The sequence below is a fragment of the Epargyreus clarus genome, unplaced genomic scaffold (genome assembly GCF_041222505.1).
Source record: "Epargyreus clarus isolate Ecla_fem2 unplaced genomic scaffold, WU_Ecla_fem_2.2 ptg000018l, whole genome shotgun sequence".
NCBI classification, from domain to species: Eukaryota; Metazoa; Arthropoda; class Insecta; order Lepidoptera; family Hesperiidae; genus Epargyreus; species Epargyreus clarus.
The window spans coordinates 3,137,973-3,152,747 of NW_027332226.1; the positions used below are offsets into that span (position 1 = coordinate 3,137,973).

The following is a 14,775-nucleotide window of genomic DNA, read 5'->3' on the forward strand; positions in this document are numbered from 1 at the left end:
AACACGTAGCTTTAGATAAATTTAACAAACATTTAATGATCTGTATGAGATACAAAATGTGCACAAGATTAGCTAATTAAGTACTCATTTCAATAATTGTGTAATGTATTCTCATATATATTATCTTGCATATTTGGAAGTATACTTTTATGTCTTCTTAAAAATATTATAATTGTGTATCGCATATCAGTGACGATATTGGACTAAAATTAATGAAAACAGCAATATTATCTCCAAGACCTACCTCCTCCACCTCCACCTCCACCTCCTTTGATATTGAAATACTAAAGTTGAAATTAATATCAGAATCGATACTAAACTTACTATTAATATTCACATCAGTCTTCGGTGTGACGTCTTTGACACCTACCAAATTACTGAAATAGACTAAGTGACAGCTACGAGAATTAGAACACGCTGTATATGTTTCTATGTCCTATAGATATATTCATTTTGTACACGCGTTGATTTGTGCGAGTATGCGTGTATGTGTTCGTATGTGAAAAATAAATACGGTTGTATGCATGTTTGTGTACGTGTAGATGCGTGTATAACCTATAATAAAATAATAAAATGAAACGACAAAGAACCCAACAAGAATCATGAGAGATACATCTACTAGAAATCTAAAAACAGTGGTTTTGATGTAAATATTTATAACATTTTATATACATGTAGATGTATGTATTTTTTTACGGTAAATTATTTAGAAACTTTAAAGGAGAAAAAATCACGTTATACAATCTAAGGCGAACTTTGAAAGGTATCTCAAAAAATACGGAACAAAAAGTATTTTTATAGGAAAACCTGTGTTCAAGTTTTAACGACAGATTCACAAAATAAAATGTTCATGAACAGTGTTTTCCTGTTACTATGAAGTGAAATGAATTTGGTGACGACAGTTCCACAAACACCTTGATACGGGTCTGCCCTGTAGCAAAACAGATAAGGTGAGTTAACAAGATAACTTTAGTAGACTAAACTTTCTTACAAACTTTCCTAACCATAAAAACTTTTCAAATGACATTCGTGTAAATTGAAGTGAAAATTGACGTAATATAGTCCTTAAGTTGAAAACGTGAATCTTCACACCCCTGACTAGTATAAAGATACAATTTGTTACAAGGTGACATAATAGGTCCACTATGGGATTTTCCTAGTTAGTTTTCAATGGTAGCAAAGCATGTGACTGACCTTAGATAAAGGGATAAAACCTTAGATTTTCATTACAGATTTTCATAGACGGCAGTGAGTACTTACCAAGTCTTAGACTGCATATTTATTTGCTAGTTCAATTTTATAAAATCACAAAAAGTAGTTAAATTTTTATTGGCAAAGTAGCTAAAATCAGCAAATTGACTTTAACCTTGAATACGAAGAATATTATTCAAAACCAATTTAAAGGTTGGAAATCTTTTTACTTACGACCACGTCAAACTTTTCAGACGCGATACGATTAGCGCCTGACGACTGTCGTCGCCACTCGACATAAAATTCCAAGTCTTACACTTATCGAGAGCTAGATATAAGTATTCTCTTCTACTAGTTCAAGTTTTTAAAATAAGAAAAAAGTACTTTCATTTTGATTAGCAACTAACAACGTTGCTTCTAATACCAACTAAGCCGAATACGCGCAGAATATCATTCAAAACCAATATAAAAGTTTGAAAATCTTTTTACTTACGACCACGTCAAACTTTTCAGACACTATACGATTAGCGCCTCACGACTGTTATCGTCACTTGACGTCGAATTCCAGCCACACTTATCAAAGGCTAGATTTAAGTAATATGCTCTTCTGTTAGTTTATTTTCATAAAATCGAAAAAAGTACTTTCATTTTGATTGGACACGATGCTGATTCTCTCTAAGTCTGAATATGCACAGAATACTATTCAAAACCAATATAAAAGTTTGAAAAACTTTTTACTTACGACCACGTCAAACTTTTCAGACACCATACGATTAGCGCCTCACGACTATCGTGTCTATTCGATATCTATTAGATCTAATCGATATTCTTACCAAAGCTTAGATTAGAGGTATGCTCGTTTGCAAGTTCAATTTCTTTCATAAAATCAGAAAAAATACTTTGATTTTGATGAGCAAAGTAGCTGATTCTAATTCAATCTAAGCCTAAATACGACTACGACTACGTCTCACTTTTCAGATGCTATACGATTAGCGTCTGACGACTGACGTCGCCGCTCGACGTCAAATTCCAAGCTGACGTCTTGAAATCTACGTCTTCTTCAGGTGACGGAATTTGTCACCTATTCGTGACGAACGATGCTACTGAGGTGAGATAAAATTTAAGTAGATGTGATATACTCGTAGCGTATGCGGGACAAATACGAGATCAAATTTTAATAGACTTTAGTAAAGTGGATTTGTGATTTATAAAATTGTAAAATTTGCATTTACCAAAGTAGGTATGCTCGTTTACTAGTTAAATTTCAAAAATACTGCAAAAAGTTTTTTCATTTTGATTGGCAAAGTAGCTGATTATAATACACTCGAAGCTAAATATGCACAGAATATAATATGAAAGTTTGAAAAGCTTTTTACTTACGATCACGTCAAACTTCTCAGACGCCATACGATTAGCGCCTGACGACTGTCGTCGCCACTCACATCAAATTCCAAGCTGACGTCTTCAAATCTACGTCTTCTTCAGGTGACGGAGTTTGTCACCTATCCGTGACAAACGATGCTACTTACGTGAGATAACATGCGAAGAAAGATTAGATATGAAAAAAATAGAAAATATATATAGAAAAGTTCATTTCAGGTTTTTGAAAACTTAAAAATTTAGATTATTATTGAGTAAGAATTGACAACTTAAAATATTATTTTTATTGTAATTATAAGCCGTTGTTGCTACGCTATGTATGGATATTTTATTACTATGAGAGCAAATTTAACGATAGCTATAATATTATGATTGTCTCATACGGCGAAAAAAGCAATCCGGGGTTCCAAAGTTCAAAAACCAGGCATGAACCTCTGATTTTTTAAAGTCAACTAACTGCTTATTAGGAATTTATTTTACTTGATATAAGTGGCGAAGGAAATTTCACGCGGAAACCTACACCCATAAGTAATCTTTAAATAATGAGCCAAGTGAGAGTTAAACTTGCACGCAATGGATTCCGTACCACCAATTTCTCCAGTATGGAACATTAAAAATGTATTGAGCTTTTTTTTTTTTTTTTTTTTTTATAGTATAAGAGTAGCAGACGAGCATGCAGTCCACCTGGTGGTAAGTGGCTACTGCCGCCCATGGACATCTGTAATAAACCCCAGATAGGATTAGATATTCCTACCTGAGGTCGGCCACAGATGCGCCGCTACCCCTGAGGACTAAGCTGGAACGCCTCGGAAAAGTCTGTCTCCCTTACCACACCCTTCAAACCGGAACACAGCAGCGCTTAACACTGCTGTTATTAGGTGGAAATAGGTGTGGCGGTGGTGCCGCCGGAGTCGAACCACAAAGGGTTCTACCACCTTTAAATGTCATAGCTTGATGTCATCAACAACCCATTACTGTCCCACTGCTGGGCACGGGTCTCCTCTCATAATGAGAAGGATTAGGCCACAGTCCATCGCGCTGACCAAGTGCGTATTGGTAGACTTTACATACCTTTGAGATTTTTTTTTATAAATCTCTCAGGTATGGAGGTTTCCTCACGATGTTTTCTTTTAGCGTTTAGCAAGTGATAATTAATTTCTAATACGCACATAACTTTTAGAAAAATCAGAGGTTTGCGGTTTGTGTGCCTGGGATTTGAACCTCGGACCCCTCGATCGAGAGGCCGAGTTTCTTAACCACTAGGCTATCACTGCTACTTGATGTAAGGTGCACCAATTTGTACTTTCGTCATCGCGGTTGACGACCTGTGGCTATGTCCTTAACCCCTTTCCATTAAAAAAAGAGGCCCACGCCCAGCAGTGGGACAGTAATGAGTTGACGACGGCAAATAAAATCAACCGCTCTTTCAAAATCTAATAACAAATTCATTAACCTGAAAACTTCATGTCTACTTGAGAACGACAGAGTTTGTCACCTCCCCGTGACAAACGATCTAACTTGGCGAGATATGATTTATGAAAATAGTTATTTAGGATTCACTGATTGCTTCTAGAACTTTCTTAAATTTAAATTTATAGAACCTATTAAATCTTATAATTTTGGGTTGTGTACCCTCTTGGTTCGACTCCGGCGGCGCCTCCGCCACACCTATTTCTGCCTAATAACAGCTGTGTTAAACGCTTCGGTATTCTGGTTAGAACGGTGACGTAAGAGAGACATTTCCTTGGTATGAGTACTAGCTTAGTCCACTGGGGTAACGCATCTGTGGTTGATCTCAAGTGGAAATCTAATCTTCTCTGGGGTTGTTTGCAGATGTGCATGGGCCACAGTAGCCCTTTATCATCAGGTGGACTGTATGCTTATCTACTATTTCTATATTTAATAAAATTCTAACAACGAAACAATTGTGAATAAAATAAACTTGTGAATTAATAATCTTGATGAACTTTTAACAGAAATATACATCAAATTAATCATTAAATAGAGCTACGATGCTACAAACAAACTTACAGACGAGGTCGTGAAACTTACTTTGCGTCAAGGATTAAATATATTATGTAACACATATAACCCATGTACGTAAGTCTCCCGTTACTGTGACAACGTTTGATACTCACGCGAGTTACAAATCACTCCACTTAGCAGATGAGCGAGCGCTTGTAATTTGTCGCAAGTGGGATAACAATTTTAGAGTTTACTATTGCATGTCGTTTGAAACTGTAGAACACGGATAATTTGCCGGTTACGAAAGGGAAATAAAATGAGACGCGTTATATGTCGTGACGACATTGGAGACGTATAAGATATTATGTGTAGTGTGAATAAAAAATCAAATAAGATGTTTATCAAAAATTACAGTGAAAAATTTAAGGAATAATTACGGTGACAATAATACAAAAACATTTTTTTTTAATAAAAACATTTTTGTTTTATTTTTGATTATATTGTTGTTATATTTTTAAGCAGTCGGGTTTTTTGTTATTACGATAATTAAGATAAATAAGAAAATAATAAAAAAGCTTGTAACATTTTATTTAATTATGACGAATTCCCTTGCCTTTTATTCCTAGTATTATTTCTAAAAAGCGACGAAATATAATGATCAATACGGAATTTCGGATCTGGATATGAATATGGATTTGTTAAAAATATTATACTGTTACCGATATGGAATTATTTCGGTTTATCCGATAATTTCAGTTACGGATATTACGGTTAGGGTTTCGGATATATTTTTATTTCACATATCTGGTAGTTGCGGTTACGATAACGGACCTCCACGATTATCCCTGCTTTTTATATTTATGTTTGCATTTGACTCAGAACAATGTAAGTTTCATAAATTGATTTGTAATTTGTATTTTCATGTCATTTAAAAATGAATTCCCACTTAATAATTCCCACTTAATATATATTAAGTGGGAATTATCCCCACTTAATATATATTAAGTGGGGATAATTCCACTTATTCCCACTTAATATATATTAAGTGGGAATTAAAGAATATTCTTTAGTCAGTGTTTGAAAAAAAACAATTAAAAATAATTTATAACTTATCTATTGTGAAAAAATTTTCAGTGACGTTATTTCTGTGAAAATCTGCTATGATAGACAGTTAGACGGACGGACACCTGATGATCAAGCTTCTTCCAAAAGTAGAACACATACCCACATAATATCTTTCCGGATTCGAGACAGTATTCTGTTTCGCTACTAATATAAGAAAAAATGTAAACTAGCTTTCACCCGCGGCTTCGCACGCAGCCAGAGGTTTTTATATATCCCTCGGGAATGGTTCTTTTTTCAGGATAAAAGATACCCTACAAAGTCTGTACAACATTTCGTATATTTTTTATCATGTGATAATAGCAAACAAGCATGCAGTCCACCAGATTTTTACTGCTACTGCCGCCCATGGACATCTGCAATCAAACGCAGACAAGGTCAGTTTCCCATATGAGGTCGGCTACTGATGCACCGCTCCCCTGAGGATTAAGCTGCAATGCCTCGGATAAGTATATGTATGTCTCTTATCAAACCAGAACACAGCAGCATTTAACACTGCTGTTATTAAGGAGAAATAGTTGTGGCGGTGATGCCGCTGGAGTCGAACTACAGAGGGTCCTACCACTTTAAACTACCGACAACCGGTTATGTGATTAACGTGAAAGTGTTTTTTTTTTTTATAATATAAGAGTAGCAGACGAGCATGCAGTTCACCTGATGGTAAGTGGCTACTGCCGCCCATGGACATCTGTAATCAACCCCAGATTATTAGAGGATTAGATATTCCTACCTGAGGTCGGCCACAGATGCGCCGCTACCCCTGAGGACTAAGCTGGAACGCCTCGGAAAAGTCTGTCTCCCTTACCACACCCTTCAAACCGGAACACAGCAGCGCTTAACACTGCTGTTATTTTAGATAGAAATAGGTGTGGCGGTGGTGCCGCCGGAGTCGAACCACAAAGGGTTCTACCACCTTCAAATAGTTATAGTGTAGCAAATAAACAAACTCAAATTCGCATTTATAAATAGTTAGGATGACAATTTGCTCCCAAAGTATCCACGTAGGCTATACACAATACTTACAGTTCATTCCCATCCCCTATAACAAATCCTTAGCAGGTACCAAACATAAACTATAACCAACTTAGCTAGAATTCGGAGAGTTGTTCGAGCGTTAAATTCTCATTACGTAGCTAACAAACCAATTTGATGCACTTAATTAAGGTCTTTGATCAGAGAGCGTGGTGTGGGCGATCGTCTCTACATAAATGGATAAAGTAATAGAGACACGACTTTGTAAGTTAAAATGTGAAATGTATACAGATTTATTGCGTGATTTCTCTTAAGTTATCGTTGAGAGAAATCCTACGATTACTTTTTGGCATTCATATTGTGAATTATGTTGAAGGTGGTAGAACTCTTGGGTCGACTACGGCGGCACCACCACCTATATCTGCCACGGCTTAGCATATAAGGTTGTGATAAGATAACACTCATTCATGGTGGTCCAACTTAGTTCTCAGAGGTTGCAACGCATCTGTGGCCAACCCGAATAATAAACCAATAGGACTCTAGTCTTATTCGGGATTGTTCTGAACAAATAGTCTTATACCTTTATTTTCAGGAGTAAATCGTTGTCGTTGACGTTTCACTGTCCCATTGATGGGCGCAGACTTCTCAAAATTAGAGGAGATTAAAGTGAATTCCAGACTTCACACACTCTTGAAAACTCTTAAAGAACTTTCAATCATGCAAGTTTTCTTACAATGTTTTTCCTCGTCATTTAAGCAAGTTATCATTATTTCACGTACGTGACATACCCTTCTAAATAAGAAATGCATTCCGGGGTTTCGAAGCTCGGGGCTGTCGAATGAGATGGTGAGTTCTATCAATTACGCTATTACTCTTTAAATAAATACTTACGTTTACCGCAATAATAAATAATTGAGTTTTGTTTTATTAGTGATCTTAACTAATGCGTTCGTAGCCCTTCGGCTAGTGTAGATCGTCACGAAACTACAAAGTTTAGCAACGTCCGATGCTGTCCGAAGTTAGATGGGTGACCGCTAATGGATTTTATGCGGGCAGTCAGTACCGATTGTTATCATTGGAAAGCAGTTATTAAAAATTATTAGAGGCCTTTAGGCGGTTTGATCACTTTCGAAATATTATCGACGACTCTAAGTTTTTCTTGTAAAAATTTGCTTAACTAAAATAACACATAATGTTACATTTCATTAGAGTTCTACAAATTTAATACAATTTACTCAAGATACCTATTGTAAGAGCGTGTTTTTGAACTTTTCTTTCCATTTAAAATTTCGTAGTGCTTTTACAACTTAAACAATCACGTAATTTGTTATGTTTATGTTTTATCCTCAGGTATACTTAGTTATAAGAAGTAATACTTTATTATATTACTTCTGTTCAGATATTACTTTAAGTATCAACTACGTAACGTAAAATTCCATTAATTTTAACTGACTAAATGTAATACATTACAAAATCCATAATTATAACATACGGGTAAGTTGACACTGCTTATTTATTTTATAATTTTTTTTTATTTAGTTTTACTAAGGTTTATGTTTTTCTTGCAATATTTTTTCAAGTATTTCTTTTTAAAATATATCTACCATACTACAGGGTAAGTGCATTTACAAAATAACTCATGCACGCAATGATTTTACGGAAACATCAAAGGGAATCGCGGGGACGTGCGCACCCTAAATCTTTCTGAACGTCAACTTTGTTTGTTAATCAACTTTACGAGTAACTTTGAATTATTGCATGTGATTCATTAGTGGGCATTTCGGAATTTCTGAATAGTTTAAGGGAAATTTGTAGTTAATTACCTATTCCCACTTTATAAATAACTTAAATATGATGTCATGCAAGAACTGTTTACAGAATAGTTTGACACTTGGAAGTCTCCGGGTTCGATTCCCAGCTATGAAAACATTTTAATAGTCTATGACACCCACAATGCAAGAAATTGTACTATTTGAGGTTATCAATATCAATTATTATTTATTACATATTGATCCTTTTTTATTGTGTTATCTATAGCAATTTTGACGATAAGTAATTCATTAAAGATTCATTACCATTAATTTCCATTACAAATTTCTTTGGGTGGTCAAAAATCTTATGTATTATTACAAACATATTTTAAACTAAAATACTGAGTTATATCTTTATCTACGTTTGCTTCCACGTAATAATTACAATAATAAAATTTCAAAGTTTTCTTATGATAAAAGAAATTTTTTGCATGATATCCATATATGCGTAATGCACTTAATTTTCGAACCCTTTAATTGTATGATTGACATTAATATAACTTAGATACAATTTACAGAGAAAACTGCCCAAAGTAGTAAATATTTTTTTCTACAAATAATTTTTATGCACACAGGCATGAGAAAACGTACCAGTAACTCATTAGATTTCGTTTAATTAAAGCAAATCCAAATTCATATCACATAACCGAACGTAAACATACGTTTGATACATATTTGTTTACAACGATAACATCGTTGTAACTTGTAACACACAATACACGAAGTAAAAGCGAAAACGATTGATGTAAACACGATGTAACGTTACAATGTAACGTTGTTGGCAGTTTGTTTACATTTGCAAGTGACGTTAGAAAGTCCGTATGTTTTCATTTACACTCTGTAACGTTATTCAATTTGAGATTTTGTCCACAATTCATTGTATAACAGGAAGAGGACAGGACTTACCGTTCAAAATCCGCGTGCCGGCCATAGTTGAATTAAGAGTAATGTGTTGTAATCATTATCCGGTCGACGTGAAATATCGCAACATGTTCCACTAATGCAACTGACAAACAACTTACTTAGTAATTTATTTGTTTAATATTTCACAAACACAATCACGGACTCGCGTGGTATCGTAACGCGAGCGTAGGGCGGGCGGCGGTACGTCCTGCTACGCCGAACGCCCCGGCGTGACTGAAGCGTGCCCCCGCCCGCCCTTACAGGGCTTTTCTTTGTTTCGCATCCCCTCCGTGCGTCGTGTCGAACAAATTCTAATCTTATTCGCTAGGATCTTGCGTTCGACGGTTGACTCGACGTTTACAACGATAATTGGGAGAGTTGCGATCGAATTAGAAATGTTTGTTTATTGCTTTTTATTTCTTTGATGTAGGCGCTTATTTATTTAATCTGTATTGTACGAAATAAAAGTAAGTGGTATACAAGGTGGCTGTAAAGTTACGAGAAGTTTGCTACGTATATTGTATTTATTTATTAGTGCTTTGGTATTACTTTTTGCAAATACAGCAAATGTATATGTGGTCTATAATCGAGAATATTTACAATCTATTATCGATAATCTATAAATTTATAAAAATAAATTAATAAAAATAAATTTATAGATTATCGTCATCAATCCATTACTTTCTTACTGCTGAGCACGGGTTTCTCTTCAGAGTGCGAGGGTTTTAGAATATAGTCCACCGGAGTGCCTTCAATGAATTCAAATGTCAAAATATTCTCACAGCGTTTTCCCTAAAACTCGAATTTCTGCAGTATTATGGAGTAATGCTACTCCATACTACTGCAGTAGTTTTTCTATCGCTTAAATTTTACTTCTTATTGCTTCGTCATAAGTTTTAATGACCTTTAACCGGTAAAATTATCCCTCCGCATATCTAAGCTAATTCTACGATATATTTTACACTCTACAATGTTACAAAGATTTTTCGTCAAATATTTTTAAAGCTACAGTAAAGCCCAATGGAAAATACCACGTAAACTTAGTTAGCTTTAGGTGGTATTTTCCACTGTAGCTACAAACTGGAATAATTTTATTATAAAACATAATAAACACATGTAAACTTTATGTTTGACTTAGTGAAGAAATTCACCACATATCTACGCACGGCGTGTTAGTGTTTACTTTGATAAACCGAGTTTCATTACGTCAAAAGCAGGTGTTAATTAGCCCCACCGCAGGCTGGAGTTTAGCGTTTTGAATATTAATTTTGTTACATTGCTTATCATGTGTGACCTGACGTGTACAAATACTTTGTATTAATAAAGATGATATTAACAAAAGTTTTGTAAAATTATATTGAATTTAAAAATGAAATGCGTCAGGTTTCACAGAATGAATGAATAAATGAATAAATTAATTTGAATTTGAGTGTAAGAAAGGTATGTGGTATGTCATTACCACTGGCTTTTAGAGACACACGAGGTATTCAAACGTAGACTTTGAGAATAAAGATGCATCCATGACCAATATCATGTAAAGCTTATATTAGATTAAAATAGCCTCTTGAACCCTGTCACACTCCTAGAGTACTAGGTTGGAATGACTGTTAGGTTGGAATGAATAGGAATGTTGTAACCTTGGAAAGACAACGATTAAGGCATTTAGTGTAATAGTCTGGAAGCAATTTAAAAGTGTCAGGCATACCTTACATGTACAAATTGGCTACAAATTATGTCAAGAACGTTCGTAATACGTACTCTTCGTAGCTGTAATTACAGACCCAGCAAGTTGGGTCTTTGTGTGGAAATTGCACCGTGGCGCGGATGTCACCCTTTTGTCTCTTACCTCAAGTTGGAAGGTAAATTACGACAAGTCGAAACTTTAGTGTGCAGTATACCCTTTTTGAAAACATACTTCTAAATGTGCTAGCGAAAAAAAAACATAGTGAATTCCTAAAGTACGGATGTCACATAAAAATAACCAGATTTTTGTTAGTAACATAATAACTGGTCACAAACCAGTTATAAGTATACGAGCCCTGAAAGTTCTTACAAGAGGCTCTTAAAGGTATGGAACGTCTACCAATATACACTTAGCCAGCGCGATGGACTATTTCCTCCATGTCCTCTTACTTTGCACAGTGCAAACCCGTGCACAGCAATGGTACTATAATTTCTTGACGATGCGTAGTATAATGAAACCAAAAGTCTACCACAAATTCCAAAAAAATTCACCTACTTGAGATAAAATTCAAGTAAACTACACACCAAAAGACAGATCCTGTCAAAGTAAGTTAAAACGACTCGCAATTAGAGGTTGTGAGGTGAACGTGGAGCTTAAAGACCTCACTCGCAAACACTTCAGTTTTATTATAACGCACGTATTGCACCTCAAACACTTACGTACGTAGATTAGGAGAGTGACAATATGTCCACTTGAGATAAAATTAAAGTAAACTACATACCAAAAGACAAATCCGGTGAACTAAGTTAAAACGACTCGCGATCAGAGGTTGTGAGGTGAACGCGGAGCTTCAAGACCTCACTCGCAAACACTTCAGTTTTATTATCGCACGAATTGCACCTCAAGCACTTACGTACGTAGATTAGGAGAGTGTCAATATGTCCCCGCTCCCCGGCTAAGCTCGATTGTGCCTCTGGGAATCATTCGGTTAAGCCAACCTTAGTACTGCTACGTTTTATGTTATCGTACTACTTAATTACCAAGGCATTTGTTTTTGTGATAGTTGCAATATATTAAAGTACATTGTTATTTAGGTACTATTTTAATTGTAGTATTATTTTATCTATTTATTTTATTCTCAAATGAGGGTACTATCTGATAGTGAAAAGTTAATGCCACCGATGGACTACTTAAATATAATTAATGTTGAAATATACAGTTCTATCTAAGGTCAGCCAAAGATGGGTTGCTACATCTGCGCAATGCAATGATAGCTGGAATGTGTCGTGAATTTATCGCTTATAACGTCCTGGAAACCTAACACAGGTGCGGTTAATACTACAGCCAAGAGTAAGAAAAAGCCGTGGCGTCGGTACCGTCTGACTGAGATCACAAAGAGACCACGGTTAGTTGTTTGTTGATTAGGCATCGCGCTCAGAGGACTCCGTTTACGTTCCGATGGAGATCTCGGAGTCCTCTACGTAGCGTTGAAAATGGCACAGGAGAGGTTTTAGTGGGTAGAAATCCCACATAACCTGGTGTTGCTCCAAAGGCATCGGATACCTTTTGAAGGTTCCCCCTTTGTCAACGAACAAAGGTGGACTATTTACAGAAAAAAATGAAAAACAATAGCAAAGTTTATTGAGAAGGAGCATAATTACGTAAAATTTTTCATTACAAGTACCTACTTACAAAGTAAACGACAAACCATCGAATTAAACAAAATCACACTGTCATAATAAATTCCAAAATAATGGAACAACAAAACAGACGTTGAATTATGTAAACTGTGTTACAGATAAGTGATAGTAATGACTTAATGGCGCAATTAAGAAATTACGTGTCCTACTTACGCTTTTAAACATTTAAGTGCCAACTAGCTTTAAATAAATTGAAATTTCACGCCTGGATTGAAGCCAGGAAAGTGTAAAAGAATTAAACTTGTTAAATACTGCAGTAGTTGTTCTCATAAATCATTAGGACGTTTTGACAAATGTCCGTATAATTAGCACGAATGACTGTTACGTGTGACTTCAAAGTGCTTTTTTATGATATAAGTAGCAGAAACAGGATGTCGACAATAAACTCGGGGATGTGACGAGATTTGGTTTTGTTATGAAACCATTAATACTCTAGCAGGTATGTGTAGCATCGAATCCTTTGTTGCTGATAAACTAAGTAATTTAAGTATCACTTAACATAGTTCATCCTTAAAAGTAATTATTTTTTTTTGCGTTAAAGAAATAAAAATATTCTTTCCCGAGCATTTATTTTTTATTACAGGAATTCAAAAAAGCGTAGTTAATAAACTATATGCGTAAAAGTCGATCCTTTCTTTGTCATAAAAATACTCGTAGCTGAAGACTACGAATAAATACTTAGTCGCACATAGATCTGTAATACTAAGCTATACGACATATACATACACCTACAAATCTCAGGTCTCCACATTTGCGGTGTGACGCGTCAATGAATAACGCACGACGTGACGCTGGACGTCGCGCGACGCAAACATTTCCACTGACGCCGACACTGTCGCACGTAAACACGTTGCTTCCCCATATTTATTATTGGTCTTCCGAGTCATTGGACTACACTACTACTAGTTATAATTTTATGCATAAGATTAAACAAATATTCACAGTAAATAAAAATATTGAATTTAAATAGATTCGTACTGTGTTGGAAGGCTTCGCAATATTTTTTTAATATTAACACATGAGAATGTAAAAAAGAAACTGTGTTCGAAAATTATAAATTTGATTTGGAATAGGTTATTTTTTACCTGTAAAAAAATAAATAGGTGCTAAATATAACGCGTTCATTTTTGTGAAGTTTTTTTTTGTTTTCAGGAACAAGGAAGTCAACTTCTAGTCGCAAATATAGCTTTTATGCTGATAGGAAAAAAAAGTGTTTAAACAAAGAAATTGTCACCAACAATTTATCTATGAATCCACGAAACGCGGACACTGGACACTTGCTACAAATCTCAGCTCGCCGCTGTAGCGGTGACGCGTCAATGAATAACGCACGACGCACGACGTGGCGGTGGACGTCGCGCGGCGCAAACAGTTTGACGCCGCCACAGATGCACGTAAACACGTTTACTCCTTGATATTTATTGGTCTCAGTCCCGTTTGGGATTGAAAAATTGTTTCGTACTGTTTTCGATAAACAATTCGTGCTTTAGAATTAAAAAATATCTTACGCAAAGAAATCTAAATAGTAGTAGGTTAATTGCTTTATATTGATTTGGTAATATTAAATTAATTAATCATTGTAAGTTAATAATAATATTTACTGTTTAAAATGTGCACACAGAATTCAATGCAATAATGTTTAGTAATTTAATTCAAATTTACTTTAGAATCCTATGACGTTTCACTATGGAAGCCGATGCCATACATTTATCTGCTATACCCGAGTAACAAAGGGTAATGAAGTGCTGCAGAAATAAAATATTACATTATAAGATTATGCACTTTGAATAGCATAGTAAGTATATATTTCCAAGAGATTTTCTAATTCAGATAGAACTCCCAAGTCTATTTGAAACTGGTCACAAATCTCCATTTACTATCATGTAGACTGGATGCTGCTTGTTACTTCAATTTCATTCATATAGACTTTATACCAATGCATCACCAACCCGAGTCTTTACTGATGTATTTTACTGAACATCACAGAGCTTCAAAGTACCCGCAGTTACCACAAATCTCAGGTCTCTGTCGTTGCGACCTGACATGT

At 35.3% G+C, this 14,775-nt stretch overlaps 1 protein-coding gene across 6 annotated transcripts in view; it reads right to left on the reverse strand.

The window, feature by feature from the left end:
• The window catches only part of LOC140749475 (CUGBP Elav-like family member 1-A), a 509,605-nt gene that overhangs the window by 381,243 nt on the left and 113,587 nt on the right, over positions 1 to 14,775 (reverse strand). The window contains exon 1 of one of the 6 annotated variants that reach the window (XM_073082522.1): positions 9,464 to 9,559. The exons of 2 other annotated variants lie outside the window; for them this stretch is intronic. The gene's annotated coding sequence lies outside the window, so the exon portion shown is untranslated. Of the gene's footprint in view, positions 1 to 9,463; positions 9,560 to 14,775 lie in introns of those variants that run through there. 3 more of the 6 variants (XM_073082527.1, XM_073082520.1, XM_073082521.1) reach the window with 3 other exon arrangements.